This window comes from Neofelis nebulosa, chromosome X (genome assembly GCF_028018385.1).
Source record: "Neofelis nebulosa isolate mNeoNeb1 chromosome X, mNeoNeb1.pri, whole genome shotgun sequence".
NCBI lineage: Eukaryota > Metazoa > Chordata > Mammalia > Carnivora > Felidae > Neofelis > Neofelis nebulosa.
Genome location: NC_080800.1, coordinates 97,481,619 through 97,500,246, shown reverse-complemented (window position 1 = coordinate 97,500,246; position 18,628 = coordinate 97,481,619). Strand labels below are relative to the sequence as shown.

The window sequence follows — 18,628 nt, the reverse complement described above, 5'->3', positions numbered from 1 at the left end:
GTTTGTGGTAATTTGTTATAGCAACAACAGAAAACTACTATACTGACAGTGGACAAGTGACATGATCAGGGATGGGAAGCTGGGGGCTATTGTAGGATAGGGAGGAGCGTGGCCTCCGCTCAAAACATGAGACTCTCCAGTCCGGGAAGGCAAAACCTGACAGGAGACTGGCTCAAAGACTAGGCCACCGCTGTCTGATGGAACCATCCGTGATGATGGAAACGTGCTATATCTGCGCTCTCCAGGATGGAAGCCCCTCGCCACAGGGGACTGCTGAGAACTTGAAATGTGGCCAGTGCTACTGAGGCCCTGAATTTGTAATTTGATTTACTCATTTAATTTATATTTAAGTTGTAAAAGCCACACGCAGCCAGTGGTGACGATATTAAACAGAGTGGGTCCCCACCATGGAAAAGAGTGTGGATAAGGGGGAACACACACTTATTCCTTAACGTCCTCAGTGCCGGAAATCTAGCCTGCCCCAAATAGCTTAGATCAAATTAAAGAGCCACCGATTCTTCTCTGGAGATCAGATTTCTCATAACCTCTGCCATAATGTAACCACAAACCTACAAGAGGAAGAAAAAGCATCGAAATGGCATATAAAATTGCTATCGTGAAACCCATAAACTTCACAGGAGATGCAGGGAGTCCAGTCCTCGGTCAAGAAACCGTATATTAGAAGAACCTACAGTAAGCTCTGACATCGTAGTCTCCGACACCAAAAAGTAAAGATGGAAGTTGAGGCAGATAGGATTTCAAAAGCACAGAGATCTGGGACCCATTTAATAGAGAAAGACATATTCTTACACGCCTCAGAGGTCCAGGGCAAAAGCAGATGGTCACAATGCACACTCTGAGTCACAAGACAAAGTTATATTCTGTTCTGAATCAGCCGTTTGAGAATGCAAAGCAGTGAATGATGTAATCTTAGGGAGGGAGGGAGGGAGGGAGGGAGGAAGGAAGGAAAGAAGGAAAGAAGGAAGGAAGGAAGGAAAGAAGGAAGGAAGGAAGGAAGGAAGGAAGGAAGGAAGGAAGGAAGGAAGGAAGGAAGGAAAGAAGGAAAGAAGGAAGGAAGGAAGGGAGGAAAGAAGGAAGGAAGGAAGGAAGGAAGGAAGGAAGGAAGGAAGGAAGAAAAGGGAGGGAAGGAAGGAAGGAGGGAACAAAGAAAAGAAAGAAAGAAAGAAAGAAAGAAAGAAAGAAAGAAAGAAAGAAAGAAAGAGAAGGAAGGAAAGAAAGAAAGAAAGAAAGAAAGAAAGAAAGAAAGAAAGAAAGAAAGAAAAGAAAAGAAAAGAAAAGAAAGAGAAAGAAGGAAGGAAGGGGGGAAGGGAAGAAGGGAGGGAGGGAAGGAGGAAGGAAGGAAGGAAGGAAGGAAGGAAGGAAGGAAGGAAGGAAGGAAGGAAATCAACAGAGAAAATGGGTAAATGCAAAACAAGACAAAAAACTAGCTCTCCACTCTCATGCAAAACCTACACTCCAGCTTCTTGTCACTGTCACTTACCAGGACTGATCTGTGCCAGGGCCGATCACTCACTTCAAGTACTCACTTACCATTACCATCAACACCGTTCCTCACCTTATCCTCCTAAGTCACCTGCCACACAACTTCCAAATCGGGATCGGTGCAATCATCCACCACCACCGTTTCTCTTTCCAGGCTGTCGGGCCCTGCGGGGAGGAAATAACACAGTGGTATAGCCAGGATCATCTTGAAAAGAAGGATCTCTGTGAAATATCACGTAGCTTTTAAATGTACAAGAAATCTGTATGGAAATACGGAAATAAGCCATATTGGCATATTGGCATATTTCCGTATTTGGAATACGGAAATATGGAAAACTATTCAAGGCCCATTAAATAAAAAAGCAAGTGACAATGGGGCGCTTGGGTGGTTCTGTTGGTTGAGCATCTGTCTGACTTTGGCTCAGGTCGCTGCTGTCAGTCTGGAGCCTGCTTCGGATCCTCTGTCCCCCTTTCTCTCTGCCTGTCCCTCGCTCACGCTCTCTCTCTCAAATAAGTAAACCTTTAAAAAAAAAAAAAAAGTAAGTGATAGCAAACCGCCCAGTGGGGATGGAAAATGGTACAGTGACTTTGGAAAACCGCCTGGCAGCTGCTCAGAGTGTCAAACATAGACGATTCTGTTCCCAGGAATATACTCAAGAGACGTGAAAATACGTGTCCACATAAACACTTGGAATTGAACATTCATAACAACATCCTTCATAACGGCCAACAGGGGGAACAACCCATCATCCACCCACCGCTGAATGGCTAAACACAATGCGGTCTTATCCATACAGTGAAATATTACGTGGCAATAAAAAGAATGAAGTTGTGATTTACAGTACAACATAAATGAACCCTGAAAACACCATGCGAAGTGAAAGAGGCCGGTCGCAAAAGACGTGTTCTATGCTTCCATTTATATTAAAGCCCGGAACAGGCAAATCCATAAAAACAGAAAGGAGATCGGTGCTTGCTTAGGGTTGGGGGCGAGGAGACTGGTGACAGGCAGGGAGAGCGAAAAGATTCAGGGCTTCTTCTTGAGATGATGAAAACGTTCTAAAAATGGACTATGGTGGTGGTTGCACATATCTGGGAAGATACTAAAAAACCATACACTTTTCTATGCGCGAATTGTACGTTATGTGGATTATAGCTCAAGAAAGCTGTTGTTTTAAAAAAAAAAAAAAAAAGCAAGGGGTAGAATAATGCATGTACTCTGAGCTCATTTATATTAAAACCACAAAACTACATATGCATGTAATATAAACATTTGTGAATGTATGTAAATATACAGAAGAGGATTTGGAAGGCTACCCGCCCATCTGCTAGCACGGGTTACTTCTGGAGAGGGAAGCGGGACTGCCTTCTGTAACATCACACTTCCCTGTTTCTCCTCCCACCACTCCCGTTGTTTCTTCAACTTGCTTTTCTAAGCAGTCCTTCCTCTGCCCACCCCTTTGGAATCTCATTTCACTCTTCAGGCTCTCCCTGAAGCCACGCTAACGAAGACCGTATGTTCCCCGTGGCTTCGACAACCTCCATCCAGGCCCTGACCCATTCAGTCCACAGGTACCCACTGAGCACCTGCCGGGGCCTGTGCTAGGACCTTTGGCTGCCTCCCCTCCTTCAGCTGCCATCCCTCACCCAGCAAATTCCACCGGTCTCCTCAATTAACGTATTCCTCTCTCTTTCCTTCTCTCCTTGTCCTCGGCCTCCTCCGGCCTCCCGTGTAACCCGAGCCACCACTGTCTCTCATGGATCAGCGCAAGTCTCCTCCCTGGCCTCCCTGCCCACACAGGCCATTCTCCACACAGCAGCCAGAGCCAACTTTTAAATATTTAAATCATGCCATATCTGGCTCCCTGCTTCAAAACTCTCCAAGAGCTTTCAATTGTACTGAGTATAACATCTAAGCTCTTTACTTTGACCGAGTAAGATAGAGCCTTTGTCTGAATCTCTAATCTTATGTCATCATGCTATCCTTGTTCGCTATGCTCCTAGAATTTGTTTCCTCTTTTTTTTTTTTTTTTAAGTTTATTTATTTTGAGAGAGAGCGAGGCGGGGAGGGGCAGAGAGTGTCCGTGCAGAGCCCCATGCGGGGCTCAAACTCATATGAACCACGAGATGAGCCGAAGTCGGATGTTTAACCGACTGAGCCACCCAGGTGCCCCGATTTTGTTCTCTCTTGAGAGCCTTTGCATTTGCAAAGTGCAAAGCGGATCCACAACTCTGCTCCAGTGTCAGCTCCTCCGAGAGGCCTTCCCTGATCATCTTGACTAAGTAGGGCCCCGACCCCGGTCAGTGTCTCATCACATCACCCTGTTTTATTATCTCCCTTACTATCAATCTGGAATTCTTTCATTTATTGGTTTGCTTGTTTATTGTGTGCCTTCCCCACCAGTCAAAGATAAACTCCATGAGAGAGGTGACTCTATCTGCCTGGTCCCTACTGAATCCCTAGCGTTCAACACAGGACCCGGCAGGTGCTCAGTGGGTATCTGTGGAACGAATGGGCCAGGGTCTGGATGGAGGTTGCTGAAGCCACGGGGAACGTATGGTCTTAGTTAGCGTCACTTCAGGGAGAGCCTGGAGAGTGAAATGAGATTCTAAAGGGGTAGGCAGAGGAAGGACTGCCTACAAAAGCGAGCTGAAGAAACAACCAGAGCGTTTGACCCCCAGGTTGTTAGCTTAAGCAACTAGACAGACGGTGGGTACCATTCACTGAGAATGTAAGACTAGGGGAGGGGTGAGTGGGGGTGGGGACTGATTCAAGAACTGAGTTTTAGAAACGGTAAATGTGACACGTGCATTAGTTATCCAACTGGGAATCCTAAGTAGCTGGCTGCATATAGAAGTCTAGACCGGGGCGCCTGGGTGGTTCAGTCGGTTGAGCATCTGACTCTTGATTTCAATTCAGATCATCTGACTCTTGGTTTCAATTCAGATCATGATCCCAGAATGGTGGGATCGAGCCCCGCGTGGGGCTCCATGGAACCTGCTTAAGATTCTTTCTTTCTCCCTCTGCCCCTCTCCCTCTCTCTCTCAAATAAATAGAATGGAAAAAAAAAACTAAGACAAAAAAAAGAAGTCTAGACCTTAGTGAGGTGGTGAGTGCTAGAGAGGAGAGATTGAAAATTGAAATTCATCAGCCTAAAGGACTGAGAGCAGTGGAGATAACCTCAGAAGAAAGTGGAGAATGGGCGGAGAAAATGAGGGTCTGATGCAGAGTTTAAGATCTCCTGCATTTTTTTTTAAGTTTATTTATTTTTGAGAGAGCGCGAGCAGGGGAGGGACAGAGAGAGAGGGGGACAGAGGATCCGAAGCAGGCTCCGTGCCGACAGCAGCAAGCCCGGCGAGGGGCTCGAACCCACGAACCTCGAGATCGTGACCTGAGCCGAAGCAGGACGCTCAACCGACTGAGCCACCCAGGTGTCCCAAGATCTCCTGCGTTCACACCTCCAGTCCCAACCTCTTTCTTCCATGAGTTCCAGAGCCACTACCACACCACCTTATATTCACCCAACATGTCCTGAAATGACTGCATAGACTCCCTCTCCAAAAGTGGTCCTCCTTCCGTATCCTCTGCCACTTATTCGTCAGCTGATCGGGTCTCTTCTTAACATCTACGGGGCCGTTCCCCACCTTTCTGTCCCTGCAATACTTACTTCACCTCCTCAATCTCATCACCTGCTACCTGGAACTCTACAATCATCTCTTGGTCGCTATGTCTGCCGCCGACCTTGCCCCCCACTGCCGCCACTGGGGTCCTTTTAAAGCGCCTTGATTGTGGTACTTCCCTAGTTAAACCCCTTTGAGGGTTTCCTGTTGTTCAAAATAAAGTACAAATTCCTTTTTTTTTTTTTTTTTAGTTTATTTGAGAGAGAGAGAGAGAGCGCGCACGGGAGGGGCAGAGAGAGACAGGGAAAGAGAGAATCCCAAGCAGGTTCCACACTGCCAATGCAGAGCCCGTCGCGGGGCTTGAACCCATGAACTTCAAGATCTTGACCTGAACCAAAACCCAGAGTCGGACGCTTAACCAAAGGAGTCACCCAGGCGCCCCTAAAGTATAAATGCCTAAGCCCAAAACGTAAAAGGTTTTCAGGACCTGCTCCCTACTGACCTTTCCGACCTTATCTTCCATTTACTCCCTTGGCCTTGTATCCGAGCCTTACCGATCTCTCAGTGGCCTTCACTCCTCTAGACCCACGATCCTTGTTTCTGTCCGCAAACATGTACTTGCCATGCACCCCCACTGCCACCTGTTCTCCAGTTCCATGGAGCTTCCAGACTGCTCTCCAACCAAGCCAACTTGATCTCTTCTTTCTTGATTCCCCCTCAGCGGCCTGTGCACACTCCATCTTTATCGTCGGTGACACCGTATTGGATTTAGACGTTTGTGTGTCTTTCCCTCTCTGCTAGCCTTGCAAGCATAATGAGGGCAGGGAGGGCACTTACTCATCTCGGTTTTTCTAGCACCTGACATAGTCTCTAGCATATCGTGATCACATCAGCCAATCTTTATCAAGTGCTCATTAGCGCCAAGTAATTCTGGAAGTGCTTTGCACATATTGGTTCTTTACAACAGCCCTAAAGACGGGTACTATCATGATGCCCAATTGACACATCTGGATATAGCGACAGAGAGGTGAAGTAACTTGCCCAAGGCCACACAGCTAGTAAGTAGCAGATACAAGCGCAGGGTCTGTGCCTGTAATCACCCGCCTCTCAGTACGGATTCAGGAAAGGCCCGTTCAATGAATGGGGGAATTGGGAATGTGGGCCATATGACTTTTTTCATGTTGTTATCCTGACCTTGCCTATTTCATCTTTTCTTTCATTTTAAAATCTCATTTCGTTCAAAGCTCAGACACAATAAAGTCCTAAAATCAAATAACGGATCTTCTGCTGTGGCGCTCCAGGGAGTCAAGGAGGGCAAACGCCATTATCCTCATACCCCTAGGCATGAGCAAGGGAGGTTGATTTATTGGCGTTCCATGACTAGGGCCAAAGCACAGGAAAATAAGGTAGGAGTAAACCTCATAACACCCTGCCACCGAAAACATCATAAAAGCGACCATTTCCTGAGCGCTCCAGGGACGCCAGGCACTTCGTTTAGAGTCCTACGTGGATGGGCTCATTTCATCTTGCCAACAGCCCCTCTGTGATGTCGGCGCTGTTGTGATCTCCATCTCACGGATGGGAAAATAAGCCCCGGGAGGGTAGGTGACTCGCCCAAGGTTGCAGGGGTGGTAAATGGCAACGCAGCACTCGGCCGGCACCGTCCAACGGCATGCAGTCTGCGCCATGAACCACGGTGACAGACGACTTCCGCTCGCCTGGGCCAACCGTGACTCCAGAGCTGCCCCTCCCCCATCAGATAACCGCTGGCCACGTGTGCCTCGGCGCATCTGAATTAATTAAAGGCAAATGAAACCTCAAACTCAGTTCCTTGGTCACGCTAGTCACATCTCGAGTCCTCAAAAGCCCCGTGCAGCTAATGAGCACCCTGTTGGAGAACACGGACGAAGACCATCTCCCTCAAGACAGAAAGTCTTCTAGGACGGTGATGGGCTACAGCGTGCTCTCTCTGATGCGGCAGCTCCACAAGCCTCTCCCGGGTTCCGAAGCCTTCTCTCCACTCTGCCAGTTGGGCTCCTCTCCCTTCGGAGCCCTGGGGAATCTCTGAGATGTACGGGAAGGTAAGAACTTTCAGTACCGTCCCCTCCATCGTGCGACTCCTTGGCAACATCGCCCTTTCCACCCGCTGCCCACGATTCGTCCTCGTGCCCCGGCCCGTCTGCCCCCTTCTCTCTCTGCTTCTGGGCATGCAGAGGTCCTGTGGTTATTCGTTCTCATTCTGCCCCCAACGCAGATGATTGGGTGGGGGCCATACACTTCACAGCCACAAGTGCGGAAGGTCCCCCAGAAGCAGAGATCCCGGACTGCTGTCCGCAGCCCCGCCCTCCAGAGGGGAGGGCGCACCCCAACTCTGGTCCGGCTGGCCTGAGAGCAGCTGGCCGCCGAGGTGCAGCCTCGGGGGGCCGCTGTGACTCCAATGTGATTTGGGGGCTAGTAAAAGTGACCTGGAGCCCTTTTTAAAATCCCGAGTTACCCGATGCAGATGAAATGTGATAGGATGCGAGAGGGCAGGCGGGTTATGATCTGCTCTGCACATAGGGATGGGTGGAGAAGAAAGGAGACAGAGCACCCCAGGGATAGCAGAGCTAACGAAGACTCACTCACTCACCCACGGTCGTGGAGAACGACATGGCAGGTTCTTAAAGCCAGCCGAAAATCCGAAAGGCACTCTGGAATACATTACGTGACCTATCCACGCCCTTCCTCTGAATCCCAGGAGACTTATGCCTCTAATTGACTTTTCTCAGCTTGACATTAAAATGGGTAAATATTAGGGCGCCCGTGGCTCAGTCGGTGAAGCGTGCGACTCTTGATTTCGGCTCAGGTCATGATCTCACGGTTCGTGGGTTCGAGCCCCGCATCCGGCTCTGTGGCAACAGCGCTCAGCCTGCTTGGGATTCTCTCTCTCTCCCTCTCTCTCTCTCTGTGCCCCTTCCCCGCTCATGCTTTTTTTCTCTCTCAAAATAAACATTCAAAATATATTTTAAAAAATAAGTATATAAATAAAATGGGTAGATATTTTCCAAGCTGATTCTAACTGATGGCTAGAGGAGGTGGGCAAGCGCGTGTAGACTGAGAAGGGTAGAGACAGCCTGGAATGATCGATTCGCCATAGAAAATCTTAATGTAGGTATTTGAGAGTCAACCATACACCAAAGAGGGATTCTGCCTGTCCAGGCAGCTAAAGAGTTGAGCCAGCCAAAACTTTTCTTGGAGGCCCACACCAAAGGTGTGTTAAATAGTCCAGTCTGGGGTCTCAAGCTAGATATCTCTCAGTCCATACTGCATCCGGCCACGTGGTATGAGGTGGCCAAAGTCAGAGGCGCCCCGCAGATTTCCAAAGGATTCTGATGCAGAAGCAACTTTCAGTCTGGTTCGTGCCACTTGACAATGAGCCGCGGCAGGGAAACGAAGGCTGGGAAGGCTCTGCCCCCATCCCTGTGACGTGCGGGCCATGCTACCTCTGAAAACACGGCTGTAAAACGGGGACAGTAAGCAACATTCAGGGTTCTGATTCAGTCGTGCTTGCGGTGGTGATAGCAGAGTGATGATGGAGCATGCAAAGCACTAGGGGCCAGAAGACAGAATCAATGTTCCTGAAAGCCAGAGTACTCGCTGGAGACGTTTATTGGTTTCTGTCTTCCCTCTGAAGGGGAGAAAGTAGGTCAGCACACTCAAAGAACTGTGACCAGGAACAGTGGGTCTGAGAGGGAGTCACTCGCTGAGCCCTGCCAAGATGAAACAGTTGGAGACACGCCTTTCATTTTAGGGCATTTGGCTGAGGTCACTTGGCTTTGGGGGAAACTCGGGCTGCCGATCCCCTGGTGGGTATTCTCCGCAGGTCCCAGGAGCTGGGTGCAAGGGGAGGCTCGCATTTTAAAAAACCAACATCTAAATGGTTGGCAAGCACAGGAATGTTTATGAGCAAACTGTGTGCCTACTTTGGCTCTCAGACAAGGTGGACAAGGCTCGGGGCAGCCTGGCTAAATATAGACGGCACAGGGGGGCCTGAGAAGCAGGAGAGCTGGGTTTCATTTCCAGGTCTCTCCGTTAACCTTGGGGCACACTCCCTGGGTCCCTTCCTTTCATACGCTGACTCGTCCTTAGTAAGGCAGGGCTATGGAGTAAGTGTTCCCGGGCCTAGAGAACAGTTCCCACTGTCTGCCATGTTTTCTCGCCTCACCTTCCCTCAAAAGATCCGAGTCCGGGGAAGAGACTGGTTGTGACCAGGTAGAAGGCGGAAGAGGCGATATGCTTGTGGCAACAGTACGCGGCCACGGTGACCCACTGGGAGCCACAAGTCCTCCTGGACTAACCAAGGGGGTTGCCTAACCAGAGCCAGAGGGAGGCTAGCCCTCCTCCGAACTGGTCACGGAGCCCGAGAGGCCGAGCCCAAGGAAGCGACTGTGTACTTCCTGCGTCAACACCCTGGGCCCCGCTCCCGTGCCTGGACACTTGGCACTACGAGTCAGTGCGTCCCTGTGTGGCGGGAGCTACTATCTTCTTCCGATTGTAATACTGACGAGTGTTTATTTTACGAAGTTAGATCACAGAGGAGACTATAAAGTAGAAAAATAAAAATCACTACACCCCCACCACCTAAATATTACCACTACGAACAGCCTAGATGTAAGCTAAAGTAGTCAGGCCTGGATTCGGGCCCCGGCGCTCTTGCTTACTCACAGTGTGACCTTGGATGAGTTATATAACCTTTCTGAACCTCAGTTTTCTTGTCTGCAAAATGGCATCATACTCCTCACCATCAAGTATTGCGAGGATGACAGAACCCAGGTAAAGAGGGCTAGGAGTCTCCGGCAAATAGTAAGCGACCGATACCTGTTGGCCGTCATCATCATTGTCATTATTTTACGTGCCTGTGTTCAAAACCGTCACACGGATGCATCGTATTTCATTTGGGAATCGTTCGACTTCCCGACTGGCAAGCGCGTCTATTGTTTCAAAGCTGCGGCAAGAACATCCATCCTCGTACCATATATCGTCTCGAACGTCTCTGATCGAGCCCTCAACATAAACTTCCCAGAACTGAGTTTACGGGGTAAAAAAGAAAGCAGGAAAATTTTTCAGGCCCGTGTTACAGACCACAAAGTGGCCCGCTGGCAAGACCGTACTCTATGTTGCTCCCAGAGGGGCACACAAGTGCCCATCTCTTCATACTTCCATCAACACTGAGTAATAACGTCTTTTCGAATCTTTGCCAATTTGATAGGGGGAAAATGGTGTTGTTTTCACTCACAGGACTTGGATTAAAAGAAATGACACGCGTCGTAAGCTAGCCCTCTATTAAACTTATACAGGAATTCACTTGTTCGACGGCAAAATCTGTGACAAAGTCTTAGGAGATCCTGAAATGAAAACACACGGGGACATGTGCATAAAAAGAATTCACATCTGAGGGGCGCCTGGGCGGCTCAGTCGGTTAAGCGTCAACTCTTGATTTCCGCTCAGGTCATGATGTCACAGCTCATAGGTTTGAGAGCCCTACGCTGGGCTTTGCACTGATAGCATGGAGCCTGCTTGGGATTCTCTCCCTCTCGCTCTCTCTCTGTCAAAATAAATAAATAAACTTAAAAAAAAAGAATTCACATTTAAGTAGTTGATATACTCATTTTTTCCACCATTTTTAATTGCAAAATAGAACTTACGGAAAACCGCAGATCTTGATCGCGTGTTATGAAGTAAATCCCTTTTTTATTATCGTCTACGTCAAGAAATAGAACTTTGCCAGCTGCCTCAGAAGCCTGACACGTATATTCCAATCCTAAAATTAATCGCAAAGCTGTATTTTATGATAATCTCTTCCTTGCTTTTGTTTATGGTTCTGTATCACCCAAGTTACAACTTTCAACACTGCAGTTTAGTTTTGCCTTTTTAAAATATTTTAAGTCTCTTTCACTTAGGAACTGGTACACTTGTAATCAAAATTACACTGTATTATAACAGCATATAACTTAAAGAAGCAGATGCTCACTTTTTTAAATGGTGCTTTACAAACGCATAAAAATATATACGATTTTCCCCAGGCATATGAGTAAATACATTATTCTGCCTCGAGTTTAACATGCCACTTTGATATAGTTACATGTGTTGGTTCCATTTTGGAGCAATATCTCCAATGTCTGTATAATTCTAACATTTTCCATTCAAGCTTAAATGTCAGTTACAAGTCAGGATTCTGATTTTCAACCTTTTTTTTTTCCTTCAACCGACTGATAGATCAGAGTTCTTAGTTGCAAACTACAGAATCCCCTCTGACTAGTTTAAGCAGAACAGAAACTCTCAAACAAGATCAGTCCACAGGATCTTTCTTTTTTTAAGTTTTATTTATTTATTTGGAGAGACGAAGAAAGAGAGAGAGACCGCATGAGCGGAGGAGGAGCAGAGAGAGAGAGGGAGAGAGAGAATCCCAAGCAGGCGGGGCGGGGGGCGGGGGAGGGGCTTGAACCTACGAACTGTGAGATCATGACCTGAGCCGAGATCAAGAGTCGGACGCTTAACCGACGACAGAGCCACCCAGGCGACCCCACAGGACCTCGAACACTGGGCAGGGGAGACTTCAGCTGCGTGAGGCTTGCCCCTCCGTGACCAGTTTCTCCCGTCCAGGGCGCTGACATGTCCTAGGTTGGACACCAGGAAGCACAGAAAAGTGTTCTATATGTTTTGCTTTGTCCTACTCAACTCTTTAGTAGAACGTGAGCCTCTAAGGACAGAGACCGGCTCGTAATCACATACTGGTGATGGATTAATTTTCTACTACATTCGTTAACAAGTATTTCTGAATCCTTACTCTGGATCTGGCACAGTGCCAGGTGCGAGAGCTACCACTGAGGGCAAGATTTAAAAAGGCTCTTCTCTCATGAGCTTACATTCTAGGCAGTGTTGTGTGACAACGAATGCATAAGCAAATAAATAATTCTGATTTCTGATGAGTGGAGGGGCAAGACTGCCTTAGATAAGGTGGGCAGAGAAGGTCTCCATTAGGGACTAAAGTCTGAATTTGGGGGCGCCTGGTGGCTCAGCCGGTTAAGCATCCGACTTTGGTTCAGGTCATGATCTCACGGTTCGTGAGTTCAAGCCTAGCGTTGGGCTCTGTGTTGACTGTGTGAAGCCTGCTTGGGATTCTCTCTCACGCTCTCCTTCTGTCCCTCCCTCCCTCGCCCCCCCCAAAAAAATTAATAAAATGAAATAAAACATTTTTTAAAAAGGTTTGAATTTTAACCCAAGTATGTTGAGAAGCCACCCGAGGCTGTGAATACTACACAGTGATATATCGGGTGTAATCTGGAAGGATCACTCTGAGTGGTGAGTAGGGAGAACAGGCCATCGGGGAGACAGAAACATTTAGAAGGTGAGTAATCCAGATGGAAGTCGATGGTGGTGCAGACCGGGGTGGTCGAGAGAATGAGAGATGGTCACGCTTGGGATGCGCCTCAAAGTCAAAATCCACAGGAACGGCCGACTGGCCACGGGAGGTGAGCGGAAGAGAATCAAGGGCAACAGCCAGATTCGGGCTCTCGAGCAACAGCGTGAGTGAGGCCAACCGCTACTGAGACGGGGAAGAGAGGGGAAAGGGAGGGACCGGAGCTCGCATTTTGCCACGCAGAGGTGCCGGCCTTTACGGGACGGGACACGGCAAGTAGATAGTGAAGTGTACGCGAGTCTTGAGGTCAGAGGAGAGGGTCGGGTCTGGTGCTACTCCGTGCTAAGAGGACACGCCCAGAGGATACGAGAAATGTGTAAGACACAGTTGAGAAGCAAAAGTCACGTGGAAGATCTAGTTGGTTACTCCTTGCATGTCCCCAGGTGAGCCTGGACTCAGGATGGACCCTGGGCCTCCCCTGGGAATATGGCCCTCAGAAGGTTCTTTATGTCGCTGATTGATGAGATTGTTTTCTATGTTCAGAGCAATGGGGCGCGTTGTACCAGCTCATCGGGACCTCTCAGAATTGTCTATCAAGATTCAAGATGTACCCGGTTTCGATGTTGGAATCCTGAGTTTGGTTCCGCAAAAGCCCTAGACCGAGGGGCTCGAGCGGGCTCTCCTGGGCAGAGACACGTCACAGGTGTCCCTGTGGTTTGCTTCTACTTGCTAAGGACTTGCTTAGGTTTTAGCCAGAGGGGAGAAAGGGACGGGCACGAAGCAAACAGGATGACAGAGTTCAGTCAGCCTGAGGCTAGGGACCAAGACTTTATTCATCTGTGTGTGCCGCAAAGAGGGCTGGGTAAGCGGGAGGTCCTCAATGCAAGTTTGCTGAACTTAGTGGAAGAGGTGGGACTGGCTGGATGGGCAGGATTCTGCATAAGCTTAGAGGAGAAGGAGGGCATGCCAGATGGAGAAAACAACTCGATGTAGGCCCCAAAGCAAGAACAGGCAGGGTTTGTTTGTGGAAAGCTGCCCTCTCAGTCTCCCTACTCCACAATGCCTGGCTCAGTCACCAAGCAGTGGGCATTTAACACAGTCTGCCACTTGCCGGGCATCCCTGTCCCAGCTTGCTGCCACGCCCTTCTCGGGCGCTCCCCTGCTTGTTTTCTGGGCAGCGCTAAGGGCAAGAGGTGACGGCACGGCATACTGCTCCCGCACCCACCCGGTCACTTGCGAGGGCGCACGCTGAGGCCGAGCGGTCTAGCTCCGGACCTCACCGCGTCGTGGACGGTTGGCCGGCCTCGCCTCCCTGCGATTCCGTGATTAGGATTCCAGATGGGACTACGCCAAGTATTCATCCTCAATCCCTTACGTCAGTTCCAAAGGGAAAACTCCCAGCGCTTACGCTCGTCTAAACAGCCTTTCCTTAGTCCCAGGGCAGCCTCCAAGAGAAATCCATCAAGGAAAAGAGGAGACGCTCTCGGGGATGAACCAAAAGCTTTCTGTCTGTATGAGCAGGAACGAGAACGGGAGGTTTCGTGCCTGGGCCTCAGGGATCATCCGACGTAACCATCGCCCCCTCCCGCACCGGCAGGTGCCTGAGAGATTTGTGTCCGATCACGCGGCAGCCCGTGGCCAATGCAGCACCAGAACCGAGTTTTCCCGGTTCCCGGCCCGGTGCTCTAGCACGTTTTGGTGCCCTACTCGCTCCGACCGCCGGCAAGAATCGTCCCCAAAGAAGGTGGGTGCAGTGCATTTCCCAGTGAGCAACCATCCCTCCGTGAAGCACGTGAAGGGCCGGGACAGGGAAGGGCGGCAAGAGGCCGAGCCAAGGCATTACAATTACCAGGGCTGAGCGAGACACGTTCCTGACTGCTTTATGGGCTCCGCAGCCGCACTGCACCTTTGCTTTGAGCCAAGTCGAGCGTGCTCTGTGTCGTGGGATGGGGGCTCAGGGAGAAGAGCGAACAAAACAGACCTTCCTGCTGCAAAAGTGTGAGGCCGCACTACGAAATGACCAGCAAAGGTGGGGGCGGGGGGGGGGGTGGAGCAGGGGCGACCGCTGCTACAAGTGGCAGCCGCAGAAAGCCCTGGCCCAACCGGCATCGCCTCCCACCCCGAGACCTGCCAGTTCACAGCAGCTGGTCAGAGAGTTCACGGCCATGCGAACGGGACAGGCTTGCCAGGGTGCATTCTGCACCCCAGCCTCTGTGCCCTGCCCGGGGTTCTGACTCAGAGCGGGTGATGAATGGGCTGGGCCGGTTCGTCAGCACGGGGAACCCAGGCACCGGCGAGCTGCCAGGGACTTCTTTTGGGATTGAAGTCACTTCCTGTATGGGACCCCCAAGCACTCGGCTGCACCCCCACACAGCTCAGGCTTCCTGGGGGGATCACAGGCGGGGTGAAGAAATGTGAGCAAAATCCGACAGGCAGAGGGCAGAGGAGGGAGCCCACATGGGGTCTGAAATGTGACACCTCTCCTTCCAAGCACCAAATCAGAGAATCAATGAATTCAGCATGCAGATCACATTCCTCCCCAGTGCCGGCACCTCTCTCACAGAATGAGTGTTAGTTTCGGTCCCTCACATGGCTTTGAATCTTTACTAGGGGAAAAAAAAAGCATTATAATGCCATTACAGTAAATACCTCCTAAGTCTGGTTTAGGTGAGGTATTGGCAGAGTTAGAAATAATTGGATTTGAGCAGATAAGGGAATCTTATCCTTCAAACATCCAAACTTTGAAACAGTATTTTTGATGACATGAAATATACGTGTATATACTGCAGGATTGATTCCCACATTTCTTAACTCACTCAAATCTTTCTCCAGCTAACTCAGGGGAATCAGAAGCAACATCCTTTATTATGCTCTACCTTTTTGTTTCTCTGTCTCTTTTCAGGATATTGGGCCTCCGGCAGGCGCTTCCCCCATCCGTTTGTCTGAGCTTGTTTCCCCCCACCATCCCTCACTCCAACATTGTAATCTGTATGGCTAGGAAACCAGATTACAAAGCTCTTTAGGGCTAGGTCGTGATTACAAACAAGGCCCTAGAGAAGGGCCCGGGGAATAAAATTTGTGGCTTTGGTGCTATCTTTGTGTGCTTAAGGGAGTTTGTAGCTATTTCCTCCTTCCAGAATCGGGGCAAATCACCAGGGAACAGAAGGTGCCAGAAGCCTGGCCTAGGGTTAAGTGCTGTGCTACTGAATATCTGCCTGGGATCAGGCCAGGCCTCAAAATTCCCTGTCCCCATACTAACTCCCTGGCTCAGACAGCTCTGAGTGACAGAAAATTGGGAAGAATAGCTAAGAATAAACACGAGGCCATGCCAGATTCTTCTTTCAGCAGATGAAGTGCTGACAAAGCAGGGGCAGCGCTAGCTTTGGGAAGTCTGCTCTGACCTCCGACAGAGGAGCCTCTCTGCCTTATTCCCAGAGCTGTGAAGCGCTGAGGACATTAAAAAGGTGATTTGTCGTGTTCAGGCAGATCTTTAGGGGAACCCAATGACATTTTTTAAAAAATGCACTGATCGGGGCACCTGGGTGGTTCAGTCGGTTAAGCGTCCGACTTCGGTTGAGGTCATGAGCTCGCAGTTCAGGAGTTCGAGGCCCGCGTCAGGCTCTGTGCTGACAGCTCAGAGCCCGGGGCCTGCTTTGGATTCTGGGTCTCCTTCTTTCTGTCCCTCGCCTGCTTGTTCTCTTTCTCGCTCCCTCCCTCCCTCCCTCTCTTTCTCTCTCCCTTTCTCTCTGAAAAATAAATGTTTTCAAAAATGCACTAATCGATTTTTAAGTGCACAGTACTCTATTGTTAACTAGCAGTATGTTGTAAAGCAGGTATCTGGAACGTACTCATCTTGTATAACTGTAACAGAAGGTGCCAGAACAACCCTTGAACAACCACATTCCATATCCCTGTCCCCTCAACCCCTGGGAACCGCCACCCTACTGTCTACTTGTATAACTTTGACTATTTTAGGCACCTCCTATAAGGGGAATTGTGCAGTATTTGTCCCGTGACTGGCTTATTTCACATAGGATAACGTCTTCTAGGTCCATCCATGACTCACCAAATTATATATATTGGTTAGTTGCAGTTCTTTGTATGCCAATTGTACCTCAAGGAAGCTAGGAGGAGAATGATGAAGAAGCCATGGGTTCAACCTTCAAGCAAAAAAAAAAAACCCAAAAAAAAGTGATATGCACTTATCAGAAGCAAGCTGAACAAGGTGAATTCTGAAGTTTCTTAACTGTAGCAAAACTTGAGATCTTTGAGGTCTTTCTTAAAAATCTTAGGAGAAAAGCAGCACATGCAGGTTACAATGTAACAGCAATAGCCACCATGTGTTCCATATTTTTATAAGTCAGAAACCACTTTCAGGGTCATCGCTTCATTTGACAAGCTGCAGAGAAAGCCATTCTCCCTCCCATCCTCAGCCATTACTTACTTTGGGAAGCAACCCTTGAAAACTTACATTACTGACAGGTGCATATCGCCACTGTGTCCACAACCTCCACAGGCAAGAATTACCATGGGGTGTTGTGGGGGGAGCTGGGCCAGCCCCCGAAGGCCCAGATACGCACAAGATAAAAAAGGGGGGGGGATTGCCTAGATGCTGGGGTTCCTGCCTTCTGGGGAATTCTAACCCCAGAGTTCTGCCTCTGCCAGACCATTAACCCCCACAGGATGTAGAGAAGTCTCCCGCAGCCTGTCCAGTATCATCGCTAGCCCAGGATGGAAGTAAAAATACAGAATCCACAGATCATCATTATTTTGGTTTGGACGTCAACCAACTAGCGGGATGATGATAACGGAAAAGTTATTTATCATCTCTGAACCCTGATTTGACATTTGTAAAACAGGGGTGGTAAAACTCACCCCTACCTAGTTTCCAGATATTTGGAGAGTTAAGCATCCAAATAAATGAAATATTACAATGCAATATTTTAGTTTTCAAGGTGAATCCCTTAGAAGTCCTTGGAATGATCACCTAAGTCTGGGAGATTCTTTTTTTTTTTTTTTTAAAGTCTGAGAGATTGTAACATTGGGGCACCTGGGTGGCTCAGTCGGTTGTGTGAAATAAATTTAAATGGGAAACTCCAGCCCAAGTGACTGTCGCATGTGGATCTTAGAAACCATTTAGCCAGAACGAGTTTGGCAGTGATTCTATAAGGGCATATGTGACTTACATTTAAGAACGGACTCTTTGGGTGAGTCTCCTCCAGATTCAAGAAAACAAGACCCACACAGAGTAGGGCAACGAAGCCAAAGAGGCAGAGCAAAAACGAATCATCATAACCTCTTTCAGATACAGCCCTTCCCAACCCCTGCACCTCCTTACATCTCTGCCCCTCCAACCCCTTCTTAACCAACCAGCCGATCAGCCAACCAGCCACCGTGTGGACAGCTGACCCGTACCCGGTTTAGGGCCCACCTGTCAGAAAAGTGGAGCCGCGGTTCTGGCAGATCTACACTCCGTGGGTTGATCTACGCGGACTCCGGCCCCTCTTTTCCTACGGAAGACACTAAAGGCAGTAAGAGCAGATGATATCCTTAATTTGCTCATGCCTGAGATTCGGAGGGAAAACAACGACAGAAGTGAATTGTTATAAGGGCTGGGCAACCATAGTCACCAAGTACGCCAGGATTTACACACACACACACACACACACACACACACACACACACACACACACAGAAACTCTAGTATACCCTAATGGTTATGGTTCAATTAAACACTGAGTCAGGTCAGGAACAGTCACCCACTTTCTACCTCTCAGGGTCTTGTGGGAATTTGGCCTTCACTTCTGGGGAGAAATCTACAAATGGCTCCACGAAGTCATTGTCCTCCTGGGAGAAGGACCACCTTGGGTGGGGAGACCTTGGCTTTGGGAGGGGCGCAAGTTCCCTCTCTCAGTGATACGCAGGGACAATGAGGGAGTCTGCTCGCTCAGTCTTGTCAGAGCATTCGCCGTCAGCTCATTTCTGCTGAATCAACCCTGGGGCATTAGGACCACCACAGGCACTGAGAGCTGCCCGGCCCGTGTGAGAACAACTTCACAAAGAACAATCCTCAGGCTTTCTTATCAAACACCGCCACGGATGGCT

General features: G+C 49.1%; 1 long non-coding RNA gene across 2 annotated transcripts in view; it reads right to left on the bottom strand.

Annotated features, from left to right (window-relative positions):
* LOC131502955 (uncharacterized) overlaps nt 1-18,628 on the bottom strand; it is an 89,967-nt gene that overhangs the window by 50,247 nt on the left and 21,092 nt on the right. For both annotated transcript variants that reach the window (XR_009257282.1, XR_009257281.1), the window contains exon 3: nt 1,577-1,668. This is a non-coding gene — a long non-coding RNA (uncharacterized LOC131502955). The remainder of the gene's footprint in view (nt 1-1,576; nt 1,669-18,628) is intronic.